The 17,542-nt window shown below is 36.7% G+C and overlaps 1 protein-coding gene and 1 pseudogene across 4 annotated transcripts in view; one reads left to right on the forward strand and one right to left on the reverse strand.

Annotated features, from left to right (window-relative positions):
- GPATCH8 (G-patch domain containing 8) overlaps window positions 1-17,542 on the reverse strand; it is a 104,419-nt gene that overhangs the window by 23,804 nt on the left and 63,073 nt on the right. The window lies entirely within an intron of this gene.
- LOC132478420 (small ribosomal subunit protein eS6-like) lies at window positions 1,057-15,749 on the forward strand (annotated as a pseudogene).

Consider the following 17,542-nt stretch of genomic DNA (forward strand, 5'->3'; position numbering starts at 1 on the left):
CTTCCCTGAAGAGGGAAAAAGGGCTTTTCATAACATTTTAATGGTACCAGTTAAAGTCAGATAGAGCAGAAGTAGCAATATGGTGGGGTAATTAGCGTGTGGTTATACTAACGGTTGTCTTCAAACAAAGTTCAGAGTTTAATTTTACTTTCTCTTTTGGCAGTGTGGTGGACTAGATACTGTGGCATTCCCTACTCCTATCCCTGGCTAAAAACCCCTCAACCAACCAGATATATAAAACACAATTTTCACTGCACTGCAGGAACCACAGAGAGAAAAGTAAATCCCCGAGAAGGGCAATCGGAGAAGAAAAAACAAAACAAAATTTAAAAATCAGCTATGACCTGAAACTGAAATCAGAGCTGTGATGGGCAAGGGCTCTCCTTAGGACATGTGGGTGACACTGGAGCTTGAGGTTTGAGCAAGGTGGAGGAACTAAACTTGAGAAGCCTCATTAGTAAGGAAAAGAACCTGGAAGTAGGCTGGAAATCCCAGGATCTCTGGGTCTTGGCAGTGGGAATAAAATATATTCTCAGAAAGCATCCTCAGTTTTGGTCCCAGATTTTTTCCTAGATTAGGATCAATAAAATATGAGTTACAATCAAAGATTACTACACACACAAAAGGAAATAAATCTATCACAGGCAAGAGTCACAAAAAATAAGCAATAGATTTAGTCCCCAAGAACTCAGATTTTAGAATAGAACTATAAAATGTTTAAAATATAAAATGGAATTACAAAAATTAGCAAACATAAAACACTCTAAAAAATCAAAACCAAAAAAATAGGCAGATTGCAGAAAGAACCAAATGAGATTTTTACAATTGAAAAACCTAACTGTAAAAAATAAACAAAAAAATTCACCAACTATCTAGGGGATGGGTTAAAAGACAGTCAAGATAGAGCTCAAAAAAATGTAGCAGGGTGGTGAAAACGTTCTGGAATTAGATTGTAACAATGGTTGCATGACCTTGTGGAATATACTAAAAACCACTGAACTGTACACTTTAAAAGGGTGAGTTTTATGGTAAGTGAATTATATTTCTATTGATATAATGGCTGAGAATTTTTCAGAACTGATGAAAGACATGACTCCGCAGGTACAGGAAGCCCAGGTATATCACACAGGCTAAATAAAAATAAGCACCTAGAATCACTCTAGTGAAACTGAGTCCCATAACTATGGGACCAAAGACAATGAAATCATAGTACTACCCAGAAAAAGATTAAGGATCACCCACAATCAGATTGACAGAAGATTCAAAAGCAACATCAAAAGATGGAAGATAGTATGCTTTGGTGTGTGAGAGAAAACATTTTCATTTGTATACCAAATGATAAAAAGAGAATTTTTTCTCCAGATGAAAAGAGAATTTACCACCTACAGATTCATTAAAAAGGAACTTCCTAAAGCAGTATTTCTGAAATCATAGATTGTGACCCACTAGTGGGTCATGACATTGATTTCGTAGACTGTAACAGGCAGAAAAAAAGGAAAAAAAAAAAAAGAATAGAAAAATATAGAGGATATTTCACATAATAAAGGTAAATACTGTCTTGTAAAACTTTTGTTTCAGTTGTGTTTGTGTGGTTGTAATATTAATATTACATGAGGACTTGTAATATTACTTTATATTAATGTAATATAATTAATTTAATATTAATTAATGTATTAGTTTAATTAATAATTATTAATTATTCTTAGATAAGAAGATACAGCATTAATTCTTATATTAATATAATTAATATCATTAATTTATCTATAATTAATATAAATAAATTAACAATTAATTTAATATTAATTAATTAATGTAATTACTTTATATTATTAATGTAATATTACTGAGGACTTGAAAGTCACTGTTTTAAGGAAAGAAAATGATGTCAGACAAAAGGTCTGAAATACTAAAAGTGGTAAGAAATGAAATTAATAAATATATAGATTAATAATCACAACAGTAACACCACCACCTAGCTTGCAGGATGGAAAAGGGTTAAAAAAAATGCTAGCAGACACAGCCATATATAATAGGAGAGTTTGAAATTAAAGCGTTCTAGAGTCCTTCTACTGATTGAGATGTAGTTAACTTTAGACTTTGTTAAATTAATCATAATTTGTATTAGAATTCCAAGAGTTGTTATCAGAAGAATAGGAGTAGTAAAGGGGGAAAAATTAAGAAAACTTCAATTTTATAAAGGTAAGACAGACAACAAAAAACAGGAAAATAGAAAGTAAAAAGATGTAAGAAACATATTTATAAGGAATCACAAGAAATGTAAATGTATTAAAATAAAAAACTATCAGAAAAACAAATCCAACTACGTGCTGATTATAAGAGATATCCCTAAAACATGAGGACTTAGAAAGTTGAAAGTTAAAGGACAGAAAAAGATATGCCAGGCAAGTTACTAACCAAAAGAAGCTGGAGTAACTATTAACGTTCAGCTTTTAGACTTTATAGCAAAAAGCATTACTTGAGACTGTGGCCAGCTATGGGGTTAAACATTACAAGATTATTCTCCAAATAAGCTGCACTGCTAATTTTGAAAAGCCAACACAGATATGTTGGTTATCCACTAGTCTTAATGAGGTTTTGGCTCAAAACTGTGGGACTGACCCAAAGAGGTGGTCCAATTTGCCTCAGCAGTTCCACTTAAAAACTAGACATCAAAAGACATCTCAAAGCAAGCTGAGTATATTCATTTGCTATAAAGCAGCATAGAAGAATGAGAAGGGGAAAGGAATGATAAATGATTGCTTGCTAGCCTTCTACAGCAGGGTAGATGAGTAGCTCCTTCTAGTTAACAGACCTAACGATAAATCTCATTTCAAAGGCACTACAATCAGCCTTTCTTTTATTCAGTTTAGCATCTTTTGGATACACTTTCAAGGCATCTCTATCATCTAACATCTCTCCACTATTTCTCACATGAGCTATTTAATTAGTATGCAAGAGAAGGCTCATGTATTTTGTGGAATGCCAGTATTGAACTCATTTGGATACATTAGTTAAAAGTGAAAAGTGAATATATAGCACATTATGATTTTTTTCCCTATTCAATCCTTCTCAATAGTTTTCTCTCAGCATCCTGGGCAATTTCATGTTGTCTGGCTATTAAGCAACTTGTGGATATTCTTCCTTATCAGTGCTAGTTTCCCAGAGAGAAGTCAGAAAGCTCACCTTCCCAACTTCCCTTAAAACTAGGGTGCAGACATACAGTCTACCCTCTTTTCCTGTGAAATGCACCTGCACAAGACTTTCTTTCAAAAGTGAGCGGTATAAAGAAGCAGGTGCCGGGACCTCCCTGATGGTCCAGTGGCTAAGACTCTGTGCTCCCAATGGAGGGGGCCTGGGGTTTGATCCCTGGTCAGGGAACTAGATCTCACATGCCACGACTAAGAGTTTGCATGCCTCAACTAAAGATCCCGCACGCAGTAACAAAGATCCCACACGCTGCAGCTAAGACCCGGCTCAGCCAAATAAATAAATATTAAAAAAAAAAAAAAGAAGCAGCAGCAGGTGCCAAGTGGAATATATCTTCTAGCAACGGTGGCTGCAGAAGCATGTTTTAATTCTATTTTGGTTTTTATTTTTAATTCCATGACATTGGTTTTTTATAATGTTTATATAGATTTGGAAGATTTACTCTTCCAAAAAAGAGATCAGAAGACTGGATATTTAAAAAAAACAAACAAGGGCTTCCCTGGTGGCGCAGTGTTTGAGAGTCCGCCTGCCGATGCAGGGGACGCGGGTTCGTGCCCGGGTCCGGGGAGATCCCACATGCCGCAGTGCGTCGGGGCCCGTGAGCCATGGGCACTGAGCCTGCGCGTCTGGAGCCTGTGCTCCGCAACGGGAGAGCCCACAACAGTGAGAAGCCCACGTACCGCAAAAAAAAAAAAAAGAAAAAAACAAACAAAAACCCCACATACAATCCAATTAAATATTGATTATAAGAGATTTCTTATTGCATCTCAAATCTTTCTAAAGGAATCACATTCCTTCTTTCTTAAGTACTTTCTGTGAAATTTCTTTTAGAAGAGTCTTCTGGTGGCAAATTGATTTTTTTTTTTTTTTTTTTTTTTTTTGCGGTATGCGGGCCTCTCACTGCTGTGGCCTCTCCCGTTGCGGAGCACAGGCTCCGGACGCGCAGGCTCAGTGGCCATGGCTCACAGGCCCAGCCACTCCGCGGCATGTGGGATTTTCCCAGACTAGGGCACGAACCCGTGTCCTCTGCATCGGCAGGCAGACTCTCAACCACTGCGCCACCAGGGAAGCCCCAAATTGATTTTTTTATCCAAAAATTTATCTATTTTTAATCTCTACTCTTTTTTTTTTGTGGTACGCGGGCCTCTCACTGTTGTGGTCTCTCCTGTTGCGGAGCACAGGCTCTGGACGCGCAGGCTCAGCGGCCATGGCTCATGGGCCCAGCCACTCCACGGCATGTGGGATCTTCCCGGACTGGGGCACGAACCCGTGTCCCCTGCATCGGCAGGTGGACTCTCAACCACTGCGCCACCAGGGAAGCCCTAACCTCTACTCTTAAAGATATTTTTGCTGGGTGTACAATTCTAGGTTGATGGTTGTTTGCTCTGAGCACATTCAACATTCCATTAGATTATAACAGAATTGACACTGTATTCTGACTTCCATTTACTACAACAGTTCTTGAAAGATTGTGTATTTTTCTATGGTATTGTACAGTTTTACCAGGATGTGTCTACATGTAGACTTCTTTTTTATCTTGCTCGAGATTCATTAGGCTTCCTGAATCTGTGAGTTGTGTCTTTCATCAAATTCTGGGATCTCCTCTTTGAACACTGCCTCTGCCCTATTCTTTTTCTTTCTTTCGTTCTGGAACTCTGTCTAGACACATTAGAGCTTCTCATTCTTTATCATCTAACTCTTAATCTCTTCATGTATTTTCCATTTCTCTCTCTTTCTTTCTTGCCCTCCCTCTCTCCATTTTTTCCTGCATCCTGATACTTCTTCAGATGTGTTACAATTTAATATTCAACTCTGTGCAAAACGCTATTAAATCCTCCCAATGAGTTTCTATATGGTCTCTTGCCCTTTACTCATGATCTCAATCCCTTTTTATTCTTAAACATATTAAATATGCTTGTTTTACACACTGTAATCTGAGCTGACAATTCCAATATCTTAAGTCTTAAGGGGTCTGACTATGCTCTTTTTCTTCCTCCATTATCTCTAGCCCATAGTGTCTAGTTTCTCAGTTGGATTTGTGATATGACTATGATCTTCTGTTCTGGGGAGCTTTATCTAGGAGTTCTTTTTTGTTTGTTTTTTTTTGGCTGCATGGCTTAGTTCCCCAACCAGGGTGTGAACCCAGGCCACGCCAGTGAAAGTGCTGTCCTAACCACTGGACCACCAGGGAAATCCCTATCTAGGAGTTTTTTTGAAGCCTAAGTTGTTCTAAAGTTTGAATTTTCTTCTTCCCAAGGGCCTGAGACCACTTTACCATATATTTCATTTACTCTTAAAATGTCATTATTATATGTCCCACTAAAAAAAGAAAAGAAAAAACTTCTCAGCCATCAGCTCTTGGAATCTATCCCATTTCTCTCTCCTATTGGGACTTCAGTAATATTGTATTAAACTGTCTGGATACTACCCCATTGATCTTGGATAGTCTGTTCTGGTTTTTTACTTTTTCTTTCAATTTCAGTTTGGATAATTTATATTGACTTGTCTTCAAATTTACTGATTCTATCTTCTGCTGTGTCTAGTTTGCTGATAAGCTCATGGAAAGAATTCTTCAACTCTGATACTGTGTTTTTCCTTTCTCCCTGGGTGATTTAATCCATTTCCGTGACTTCATCAATATGCTAGACATCTCCCAGTCCAATATTGCTTGCTGAGACCAACAAAAGAATGCAGAAATAAAGAGGAAAAGAAGTGGGGAAAAGGGAGGTGGAAAAAAGAGAAAGGACAAAATGAGATGGCGGATTTTAATCCAAATATACTGGAAATGACATTACCTATATTTAGATTAAATACTCCAATTAAGAGAGACTGGGGCGGGGGGGAAAGATATTGGAAGACTAGATAAAACACCTACAAATAATCCAACTAAATGTTGATTATAAAAGCTAAAAGAAAAAGGGTGGAAAAAGACATCAGAAAATACACTAATCAAAATAAAGCTATCAAAATTGATATCAGACAAAAGAAACTTTAAGGCAAAAATATCACTTTATAATAATAGGCTCAATCTATTAACAATTATAAAGTTGTATGCAAAATATATAAGCAAAAAATGCCAAAGTTATAAGAAGAAATGGAAAAATCCACCATCAGTGGGAGATTAACATTCCTCTCTCAGTAACTGATAGTTCAAGCAAGCAAAAAAATTTATTAAGAGTATAGCTGATTCAAGGAATACAATTAACAGTCTCAAACAAATAGGATATGTGTAAAACTGCAGCCAACAACTAGAGGATACATATTCTTTTCAAGTAAACACAGAGCATTTAAGGAAACTGACCACTTTAACACATTTCAAACAACTGGTATTATTCTCTGTATTACAATTAAATTAGCAGTCAGTAATACAATAATCAGGGGAAAAAACAGTCACATATTTGGAAATTAAGAAACACTTTTAAATAACTAAGAAGAAATCATAATCAAGTAGAAAATATTTCAAACTGAGAGATAAAAACGACACACCTCAACTCCTAAGATGTAGCTGAAATGGTAACACTGGAGTGAAATGGGAGGGGAGGGGGGAGGGGGAAGGGGAGGAGGAAGGAAGGGAAGGAGGGAGGCAAGGAAGGTGTAAAAACTGGAAAGGATGATGCTGAAATGTCACTATTTGCAGACAATATGTACAAAATCCAACAAACTCTTCAGATAATAAACTCTTACCAAACACTAGTAATGGAAGGTTGCTGGATACATAAAAAACAAACTAACAGAAAACAACAATACCAGGATTTCTGGTATGAATGTGGCAACACAGGAAAACAACTTTCTTTTTCTCTTGAATACCACACAAAAGCAAAACGGTGATACGATCTGGAGAATGAAAAAATGCATAAGAGAAAAAGGCATAAGAGAAGTATGTGAAGAGAAATGAAGTAGAAGCCATTCAAGGCCAAGTGAGCAGTGAAAAAAGGCCAGCAGTAGCAGATTTCAGAAAATGACAGCAAAAACATACTTCAAGTATGATAAAGGGCTCACTTGAAGTGATACACCTACATCTCTTGCACTCATCAAGAATTTCTGAGATCTAGAAAAAGCAGAGGGAAGAACTTGGATTGGAGCAATGGGAGACATTCCTTCAAATATACAAATATCCAAATCCCTTCAAATATACAGGCCAAAAACCCAAAACCAACACAAAAAACCCCCACCACATGCCTTGATCTATATGTTGAAGCGGCACATTTTGTGCCAATGAAAACAGTCCCAAAAGAGTGGTCATAATCAACACTGCAGTAAAGTTATTGAATCTTAAAGGTAAAGAAAGACTCCTCTGAGCAGCTAGGTAAAACCATCAAAGGGAGAAATCAGCCCAGCCTTCAGTTTCTTCAGGATTATATTCAATTCCAGGAGCCAGTGGTACAATACTACAAGATATCTAGGGAAAGAAAGTTATTAACCAAGGATTTTATAATGTACATATATTTACATATGTGATTGAATTATTTTTATAGGTTCATATAACATATGAGATTATATAATGCTTATATTATAGATAAATGTATAATATAAAATATAATCTCATATATTATATATATTTTATATATATATAAATAATTCAGGAAATATTGTTTGTACAACCCCCTTTAAAGAAGTTACTAGGAAATAAACAGCAGAAGTGATGAGGAAAAACTCAACAGAAGGACTGGAAGGCTGCTTTGAATACATTTACATGTAGAATTGAAGTTAAAAGAAGTGGGGCTACTAGGGTGTCAGATTACAATGTACATGTTATATGCCCTCACAAGAAAGAAATGGTATAACTAATGTAAGATGGGGAAGGGGTAGAGATAAGTAAATGGGAATTACAATTTGCCTTTCGTTACAACTATAATAGATGTAAAAAAGAACTCCATTTAAAACGGAAAATTAAGTAATGTAAGTATTATACAACCACACTTAATTGTATGCTACATACACACTAAGTTTACTGCTATTAGGTGGTAGACGAAATGAAAGGGAGGAAAAAGAGGAAACAAGGAAACTTTCCCCTGCTTACAGTATGAAAATGATGGATACTCTCTAAAAGAAATAAAGAACAAAAGGTAATTTTATTAAGTTATAAAGGTAATTACAACAAAAATATAATCCAACCTATATCCACTTATCTATATCTATCCATCTATCTATAGCTTTATCTACCTTACACTCAGAGAAGAAAAACAGAGCACAGAGTCAGCAACATAAAAAGATAAATATGAACTAAACATATCTGTCACATAAAATATAAAAAATTAACTAAAAAAATTTTTTCGTACTGTAACACAAAGCAAAACCCAACTCCATGATGATCATAAGAGGCACATTCAAAACAGGGTGATTGAGAAAGACTCAAAAGGATGGAGACATACTAAGCAATACATATACAAAAAAATGAAAGCAGGAGTCAGGGTTTTTACTTTCAATCAAGGTAGAATTTACATTAAAAGCTTTAAACAAGATAAAGGTACTTATAATGTCAATGAGGTCAACTCATGGTATCTAAAAATCTTAATATCTAACTATCATAATCTAGCAGCAACATCCATAAAGCAGAAATTAGAGGAGATTCAAGGGAAACACATGAACATACTAAAGTAAGGAGACTCAAATCATCTCATTACATGACAGGTCAAAGAGATAAAAAATAAACAAGGATACAGAACATCTTAAGGATATTTTAACACGGTTATGTGCCTCAAAATAGGGCATACATCTTTTATAAAAGTACTCATAGAACACTCACCCCAAAAGACCCTACTAGGCTACAGAGGAAACCATAATAAATCCCCCTAAGAAGAAATAATATAAGCAACATATATGAACACAGTACAATGAAACTGGGAATTAACATTTTTAAAAAGGCCTTTCTACAAATCTGAAACTAGAATATTTAGGGAAAAAATGATAATGACAACATTATATATCAATATACACAGGCTACAGGTGAAGCAGTGTTTAGGAAAAACACACAGGTTTAACTACTTTAAAGCAATCAAATAATAACAAATAAAAGCCATACCCTGGATAAACTCTCATACGTGTATACCAGGAAATATATGAATCCATTTATATAAAAGTCAAAAACAGTTAAATTAAACAATACACATTTAGGGATATGAAACACATGGTAAAACCATTTTAAAAAGGAAGAGAAAATAAAAGAGTTGGTAACACTTTCTAATTCATTCCATGAGACCAGTATTACCCTGATATAAAGACATCACAAGAAAACTACAGACTAACATCTCTTATAAATATAGATGCAAAAATCCTGAACAAATTGCTAGCAAATGAAATCCAGCAGCATATTAAAAAGATTATACACCATGACCATGACCAAGTAGGATCTATCCCAGGAATGCAAAGTTGGTTCAACATATAAAAATGAAATCTATATAATATACCACATTAACGGGGATGGAGGAAACTCATGTTATTTTTTTCATAGATGCAAAAACAGCATTTGACAAAATGTAACACCCTTTCATGAGAAAAACACTCAACAAACCACAAATAGAAGGGAACTTCCTCAATCTGGTAAGGGCATCTATGAAAAACCCCCAGCTAACATCATACTTAAAAGTTAAAGACTGAAAGCTTGCCCATTAAAATCAGAACGAAGATGTCTCTTCCCCTCTACGACAGAGCTATCTGCTCTTGTCATTTCTACTCAACATTATATTGGAAGTTCTAAGCAGGGAGATTAGACATGTTAAAAAAAAAAAAAGGCATCCAGATGGGAAAGCAGATGGGAAAAAGAAGAAGTAAAACTATCTTTTTTCATGGATGATATGGTATTATATGTAATAAACCCTAAAGAATTCACAAAAAAAACTACTAGAGCTGCTAAATGAGTTTAGCAAAGTTGTAGGATACAAGATCAATATAAAAAAATCACAGTGGCATAAAAAATGAGAATTCTTAGGATTAAATTTAACAAAAGAAACAGAGCTTAAAAAAAACATTATTGAAAGAAATAAAGAAGATGTAAATAAATGAAAAAACATCCTATGTTCATGGACTGGAAGACTTAACATTGTTAAGATGGCAATACTCCCCGAACTGATCTACAGATTCAACATAATCTTTATCAGAATCCCAGCTGACTTCTTTGTAGAAATTGACAAGCTGATTCTAAAATTCACATAGGATTACAAGGGGACCAAGAACAGCCAAAACAATCCTGAAAATGAATAAAGTAGAAGGGCTCACACTTCTCAATTGCAACACTTGCTACAAAGCAACAGTAATCAAGACTGCAAAGACATAAAGATCAACGGAATATACCAATAATTGAGAGAAAAAAACCCATATATCTATGGTCAACTGATTTTTGAATGGCCAAGACCATTCAATGGGGATAAAATAGTCTTTTCAACAAATAGTGCTGGGACAACTGGGTAGGCACATGCAAAAGACTGAATTTGGACCCCCTACCAAACATGACACATAAAATTTTTTAAAATAAAATAAATAAATAAATAAATAAATAAATAAATAAATTATGGCTGTGTTGGGTCTTCGCTGCTGTGCGCGGGCTTTCTCTAGTTGCGGTGAGCGGGGGCTAATCTTTGTCGCGGTGCGCGGGCTTCTCATTGTCGTGGCTTCTCTTGCTGCAGAGCACAGGCGCTAGGCGCACAGGCTTCAGTAGTTGTGGCACGCGGGCTCAGCAGCTGTGGCTTGCAGGCTCTAGAGCTCAGGCTCAGTAGTTGTGGCGCACGGGCTTAGTTGCTCCGCCACATGTGGGATCTCCCCAGACCAGGGCTCGAACCCGTGTCCCTTGCATTGGCAGGCAGATTCTTAATCACTCTGCCAACAGGGAAGCCCACATGACATATAAAAATTAATTCAAAATATATCAATGACCTAAATGTTAAGAGCTAAAACTGTAAAACTCTTAGAAGGAAGCATAGATGTAACTTTTCATGGCCTTGGATTAGGCAATGGGTTCTTAAATATGACATCAAAACACCGCCAACAAAAGAAGCAAAGATAAAATCAACTTCATCAAATTTTAAAACTCTGAGCACCAAAGGACATTATCAAGTGAAATGACAACAAAAAATGGAAGAAAATATTTGCAAGTCATACACCTGAAAAGGGACTCATTCCAGAATTCATATAGAATTCTCATAACTCAACAATAAAAGGAGAGCCCAATTTAAAAAATGGGCAGAAGATCTGAATAGACATTTCTCCAAAGAACATAGTTAAAAGGCCAATAAGGGGCTTCCCTGGTGGCGCAGTGGTTGAGAGTCCGCCTGCCGATGCAGGGGACGTGGGTTCGTGCCCCGGTCCGGGAAGATCCCACATGCCACGGAGCAGCTAGGCCCATGAGCCATGGCCGATGAGCCTGCGCGTCCAGAGCCTGTGTTCCGCAATGGGAGAGGCCACAACAGTGAGAGGCCAGCGTACCGCAAAAAAAAAAAAAAAAAAGAAAGAAAAGGCCAATAAGCACATGAAAAGATGCTCAACCAAAACCGCAAGAAGATACTACTACTTCACACCTACTAGGATGGCTATAATAGAAAAGACAGAAAACAGTAAGTGTTGATGACAATGTAGAGAAATTGTAACTCTCATACAGTACGAGTGAGAATACAAAATGGTGCAACCATTTGTGGAAAAGCGTCTGGCGGTTCCTTAAAAGTTAAACACTGAGTTACCATATAACTAGCAATGCCATTCCTAGGTATACACAAAAGAGAATTGAAAAATATATTCACACAAAAACTTGTACAAGATATTCAAAGCAGCATTATTCATAATAACCAAAAAGTGGAAACAACTCATATGTCCATTAACTGATGAATAATTAAACAAACTAGTATATTCATACAATGCAATACTGTTCAGCCCTAAAAAGGAGTAAAGTACTGATATATGCTATTTATATGGATGAACTTTGAAAACATTATGCTAAGTAAAAGAAGTCAGATACAATAGGCCACATATTGAATGATTTAATTTATATGAAATGTCCAGAATAGGCAAATGTATAGAGACAGAAGTGGTTGCTAGGGGAGGGAGAACAGGGGGAATGAGGAATGACTGCTAAAGGGTACAAGGTTTCTTCTTAGGGTGATGTAAATGTTCTGGAATTAGTGGTGGCAGTTGTACAACATTGTGGATATGCTAAGTCACTAAACTGTATATTATACAATGGTTAAACCAGTGAATTTTATCTCAACAACAGCAAAAATCTACCTGAAAAAATGCAAGTGAATGATAAACACAAAATCCAGGACAGTGCTTACCTCTGAGGGAGGAAGAAATGGGACGGGATCATAAAGTTATTGATAATGTTCTTCTTAAACCGAGCAGAAGACACACAAGCGTCTGTAGTTACTCTTCATATCTTACACATATTTTAAAAATATCTTATCAATATTTAACAAGATACTAAGGGTATCAAAACAGGACTGCAATTTTTGTTTTTGTTTTTTTTTCCAGTTAAAAGCATGGTAAAGCTATTTGGCTTTAAAACTATGTACAGGGCTTTCCTGGTGGCGCAGTGGTTGGGAGTCCGCCTGCCGATGCAGGGGACGCGGGTTCATGTCCCGGTCCGGGAGGATCCTGCATGCTGCGGAGCGGCTGGGCCCGTGAGCCATGGCCGTTGAGCCTGCGCGTCCGGAGCGTGTGCTCCGCAACGGGAGAGGCCACAACAGTGAGAGGCCCACATACCGCAAAAAAAAAAAAAAAACTACGTACAACTTTCATAAAAATGAAAATTAAAAAAAAAAAAGAATAGAAGGCAGTGAGTGTAGAGACTATTCTTTCAGAATTTTGGTTCTAAAGACAAGTAAAAAGGAAAGATGGCAGTTACAGAGAGTAAGAGTCAACAGAGTAAGGTTTTTTTTTTGTAGTTTTAGTGGTTCTTTTCCCCCAAGAATGTGTGAGCATGTTTACTGGTGATAGGAAATGAATGAGTGCAAAGTGAGTTTGCCAAGATAGGAAAAAAGATGTAAGGTCCTTGATGATACAGAGAGGATTAGGATCCAGAATTCAGATGTAGGTAGGAATTTTCATTTGACAGATTATGAAACAAGGGAGAAATATTTAAGGATGGGAAGAGGTAGACCCAAGTTTGATGGCAGATATTACAGTAGAAGAAGGCACACCCATCTGATAGTCCAAATTTTCTTTGTTTTCTACTAGGAGTAAGGGAAGATGGAGGAAGGACAAGGGTGGCTGAGGGAAGATGAGGGCTTAAAGATCAATGTTTGAGAATGACAGTTGAAGAGACTAAGAGGGAGTTGATGCATGAAAGGATTCCTTGGCAGTTCTGGGAGTCCAGCGAGTTGGCACTAGTCCCACACTGCACTACAGTAAAGATGTAGAAATGAATAATGCACATATTTCTACTGAGTGGGGATAGTTTCTTGGTGAGTAGGTATGACAAAAAAGGATTAGGAAGAAAAGAATTTGGAATCAAAGTGTTGAGAAATAAAAAATCAATCTGTGGTGCTCAAGAAGTATAAATTAAGGAGGGGCTAAGTTACTAAAGTCAAGGTTCCGAGGTCATGTGAAGGTGAAGAACAAATATGAAATAAAGGAGTGACATCAAGAAGGGGAGAGGGTTTCTTAAGCTGTATAATTCAAAGTGGACAAGATTTCTGAGTAAACAGTCTGATCAATAAAATGGGAGTTAAGTAATTCTTGTTGTACCTACCACAGAGTTCAAAAGTGAAATAATTTCTTGGTCGGGGGAGAAAGGGCCTCAAAATATAATGTGTAAGCTAATGAGGTTGTGAATTACTCAGCTACTTCATGTATTTATTATTTACTTGACAGTGTAACTTTTACTTGAAAAACAATAAAAATGTATTCTCTAAAATGTTTGTATTTCTGATAGTATACCAAATAAACCTGGTTTTCCCCATCATTTCCAAGAATTTATTTGTTCGACTCGTATTTATTGAGTACTTATGTGCCAGGCACTATACTGGATGCAGTATACATATTGCCAGACAAATAGACAGTTTCTCTCCTCAAGGCCCTTTCTTTCCAGTACCATAGTCAGCCTATAAATAAGGTTACAAGCAAAAATTTATAATTATAAATTATATATGAGAGTATTGCAAGAGAATAAAGTAGAGGATTTATTTAAATTGGGTGGTTAGGAAAGATTTCTTGTGAAGTAATATTTAAGCTAAGACCTAAAGGATAAAAGCACACCATGTGAAAAATTTCAAAACAGTGGCATGACGATTCTATGCTTAAGGACAGTGGTTAGACAGAAAAAGAGAGCCCAGGTCCTAAGCTGAAGAACTCCAACATCTAAAGTTTAGGCAGCTCTTTTTTGTGGCACCTCGGAGGCAATCAGCCACTTGAGGATAAAGCAGAACATCTCTTTCCCGGCTACTGGCTGCCAGAAACTCATTGAAGTGAACAATGAACAAAAACTTCGTACCTTTTATGAGAAGCGTATGGCCACAGAAGTTGCTGCTGACGCTCGGGGTGAAGAATGGAAGGGTTATGTGGTCCGAATCAGTGGTGGGAACGACAAACAAGGTTTCCCCATGAAGCAGGGTGTCTTGACCCATGGCCGAGTCCGCCTGCTACTGAGTAAGGGGCATTCCTGCTACAGACCAAGGAGGACTGGAGAAAGAAAGCATAAATCTGTACGGGGTTGCATTGTGAATGCAAATCTGAGTGTTCTCAATTTGGTCATCGTAAAAAAAGGGGAGAAGGATATTCCTGACTCACTGATACTACTGTGCCTTGTCGCCAAAAGAGCTAGCAGAATCCACAAACTTTTCAATCTCTCTAAAGATGATGTCCGACAGAGTGAAATAAGTCAGAAAAAGAAAAACAAACACCGTATGCTAATACATATATATGGAATCTAAAAAACAAACAAAATAATGGTCATGAAGAACCTAAGGGCAAGACAGGAATAAAGACGCAGACCTACTAGAGAATGGACTTGAGGATACGGGGAGGGGGAAGGGTAAGCCGGGACAAAGTGAGAGAGTGGCATGGACATATATACATTACCAAATGTAAAACAGATAGCTGCTGGGAAGCAGCCGCAGAGCACAGGGTGATCAGCCCGGTGCTTTGTGACCACCTAGAGGGGTGGGATAGGGACGGTGGGAGGGAGGGAGACGCAAGAGGGAAGAGATATGGGGATATATGTATATGTAGAACTGATTCACTTTGTTATAAAGCAGAAACTAACACACCATTGTAAAGCAATTATACTCCGATAAAGATGTTAAAAAAAATAAAAAATAAAAAAATAAAGATGATGTCCGCCAGTATGTTGTGAGAAAGCCCCAAAACAAAGGTAAGAAACCTAGGACCAAAGCACCCAAGATTCAGCATCTTGTTACTCCATGTGTTCTGCAACACAAATGTCAGCGTATTGCTCTGAAGAAACAGCGTACTAAGAAAAATAAGGAAGAGGCTGCAGAATATGCTAAACTTCTGGCAAGAGAATAAAGAAGGCCAAAGAAAAACGCCAGGAACAGATTGCCAAGAGACGGAGGCTGTCTTCTCTGAGAGCTTCTACTTCTGAGTCCAATAAAAAATGAGATGTTCTAAGCATAACAAATAAATAAGAAGAGACAAAAAAGTGTTCAGGCAGAAGAGAAGGAGTCAACAAAGGAATCTATACAGAAGCAGCAAGAGAGATAAGGAGGAGGAATCTAGGAAAGTATAAAATCTTCAAAAGCAAGAGAAAAGAAATTGATTTAAAGAGAAAAGAGTGGTCAATTGTATTGAATGATGCAAAGAAGCAAGACGTGGAAGAAAATAAGAACTTTAAAAGGTCTACTGGATTTAGCAAATAAAGGTATTTTGCAGCCTTGAATAAACTGGTTCAGTGAAAAGTGCTAAAGCCAGTCTAAATGGGTTGAAGAGTGCATAAAGAAAGGGGTAGGGAAAAGAGAACAGGGAAAGAAAAAAAGGAAGAAAAGGAAGAGAATGAAGAGAGAGATTTCACCATATTGTAACTCTGGATAAAATAAAACACAAAAAAATTTAATATATAGCTGAGCTCAACATGACAGGGCAATCCCTAGGCACCTAAAGATGAGGCCTCAGGACCTTGATGGTAGAAGGCCTACTAAGCTCTCCCTGCGAAATGCTCAGAGAGATGAATGGTTGTCTCCATCCTTGAAACAGGGACTAGAAAAATGGCACTACATCATCACCTGCTATCCCCTGAACGCATCAAAAAACTCACCATCTACCAAGGTATAAATGGAAAAGGTCATGCATAGAAGGTTGGAATTTCAGACCACAGTCATTGGTGGACCTAAAGAATTTACACCTTTCATCCAAAGCAGGAACCCTTAGCTTAGGTATTAACATTTTAAAACCAGTCCATATAAAGTTCTCAGGTCTTCAGTTAAAGACTTGAGTCTCTAGCAAAAGCACATATGGAACTGCCCCATAAGAACCCCTCTAAAATCCAGGATACGAAAAACATCCGGAGAATGAGATGACAATCAAAACTGCAAACCACACAAGGAAACAAACCACTGCAAGAAAGTCAGAAGCAGCAAACTACAGAAACACTTACAAAGTACTACAGATAATAGAAGATTTGAAAGAAATTATAAAATAAGAACATTGAGAATGTTTTTTTAAAAAAGGCAGAAATAGTAACCAAAAGGCAAAAAATTTTGTTTTTGTTTAAAAAACAAAAAAATAGCAAATTTTGGGGAAAAGAATCAAAAAGATATTTTAGGAACTAAAAAAAGGCACTTAAAGAAGTAATTGATATATAATAAAACAATATTTATAAGTGTTAATTGTAGAATATAGGTGGTAGGTATATAGGTATTCACTATATAGATCTTTCAGTTTTTCTGTATGCTCAACAATTTTCATTATAAAATATCACTGAAATAAAAAATAAGTAAATACGTCAGGTGCGGTGAAAAGAGAAAATCCTCTATAGTATCTTCTAAGCTCTATGTTTTTTCCTTTTACATTTAAATCTTTAATCCACCTGCAGTTGATTATTGTATGGTACGGGGTAGAAGTTCAGATTCACTATTTCCCATATGGATAACCAACTGTCTCAGAACCTTTTACTGAAAAATTCATTCTTTCCCCCACTTATCTGCAATACCATCTTTGTCTTATCAAGTGGTCAAATATGTAAGGGTCTGCAACTGGGCTCTCTTTTCTGTTCCATTGGTCTATCCTTGTGCCAATATCACATGTCTTAATTACTGTAGCTTTCTATCTTATACTTTAACCTCTGACTATTCTTGGCCCTTTATACTTCCACACAAAATTCCAAACAAAATCCTGTTGGGATTTTTATCTGATTGATTTGAATATATAGAAAAATTGGGGGAAAACAGATACCTTT

The sequence above is a fragment of the Mesoplodon densirostris genome, chromosome 18 (genome assembly GCF_025265405.1).
Source record: "Mesoplodon densirostris isolate mMesDen1 chromosome 18, mMesDen1 primary haplotype, whole genome shotgun sequence".
Taxonomy (NCBI): Eukaryota; Metazoa; Chordata; class Mammalia; order Artiodactyla; family Ziphiidae; genus Mesoplodon; species Mesoplodon densirostris.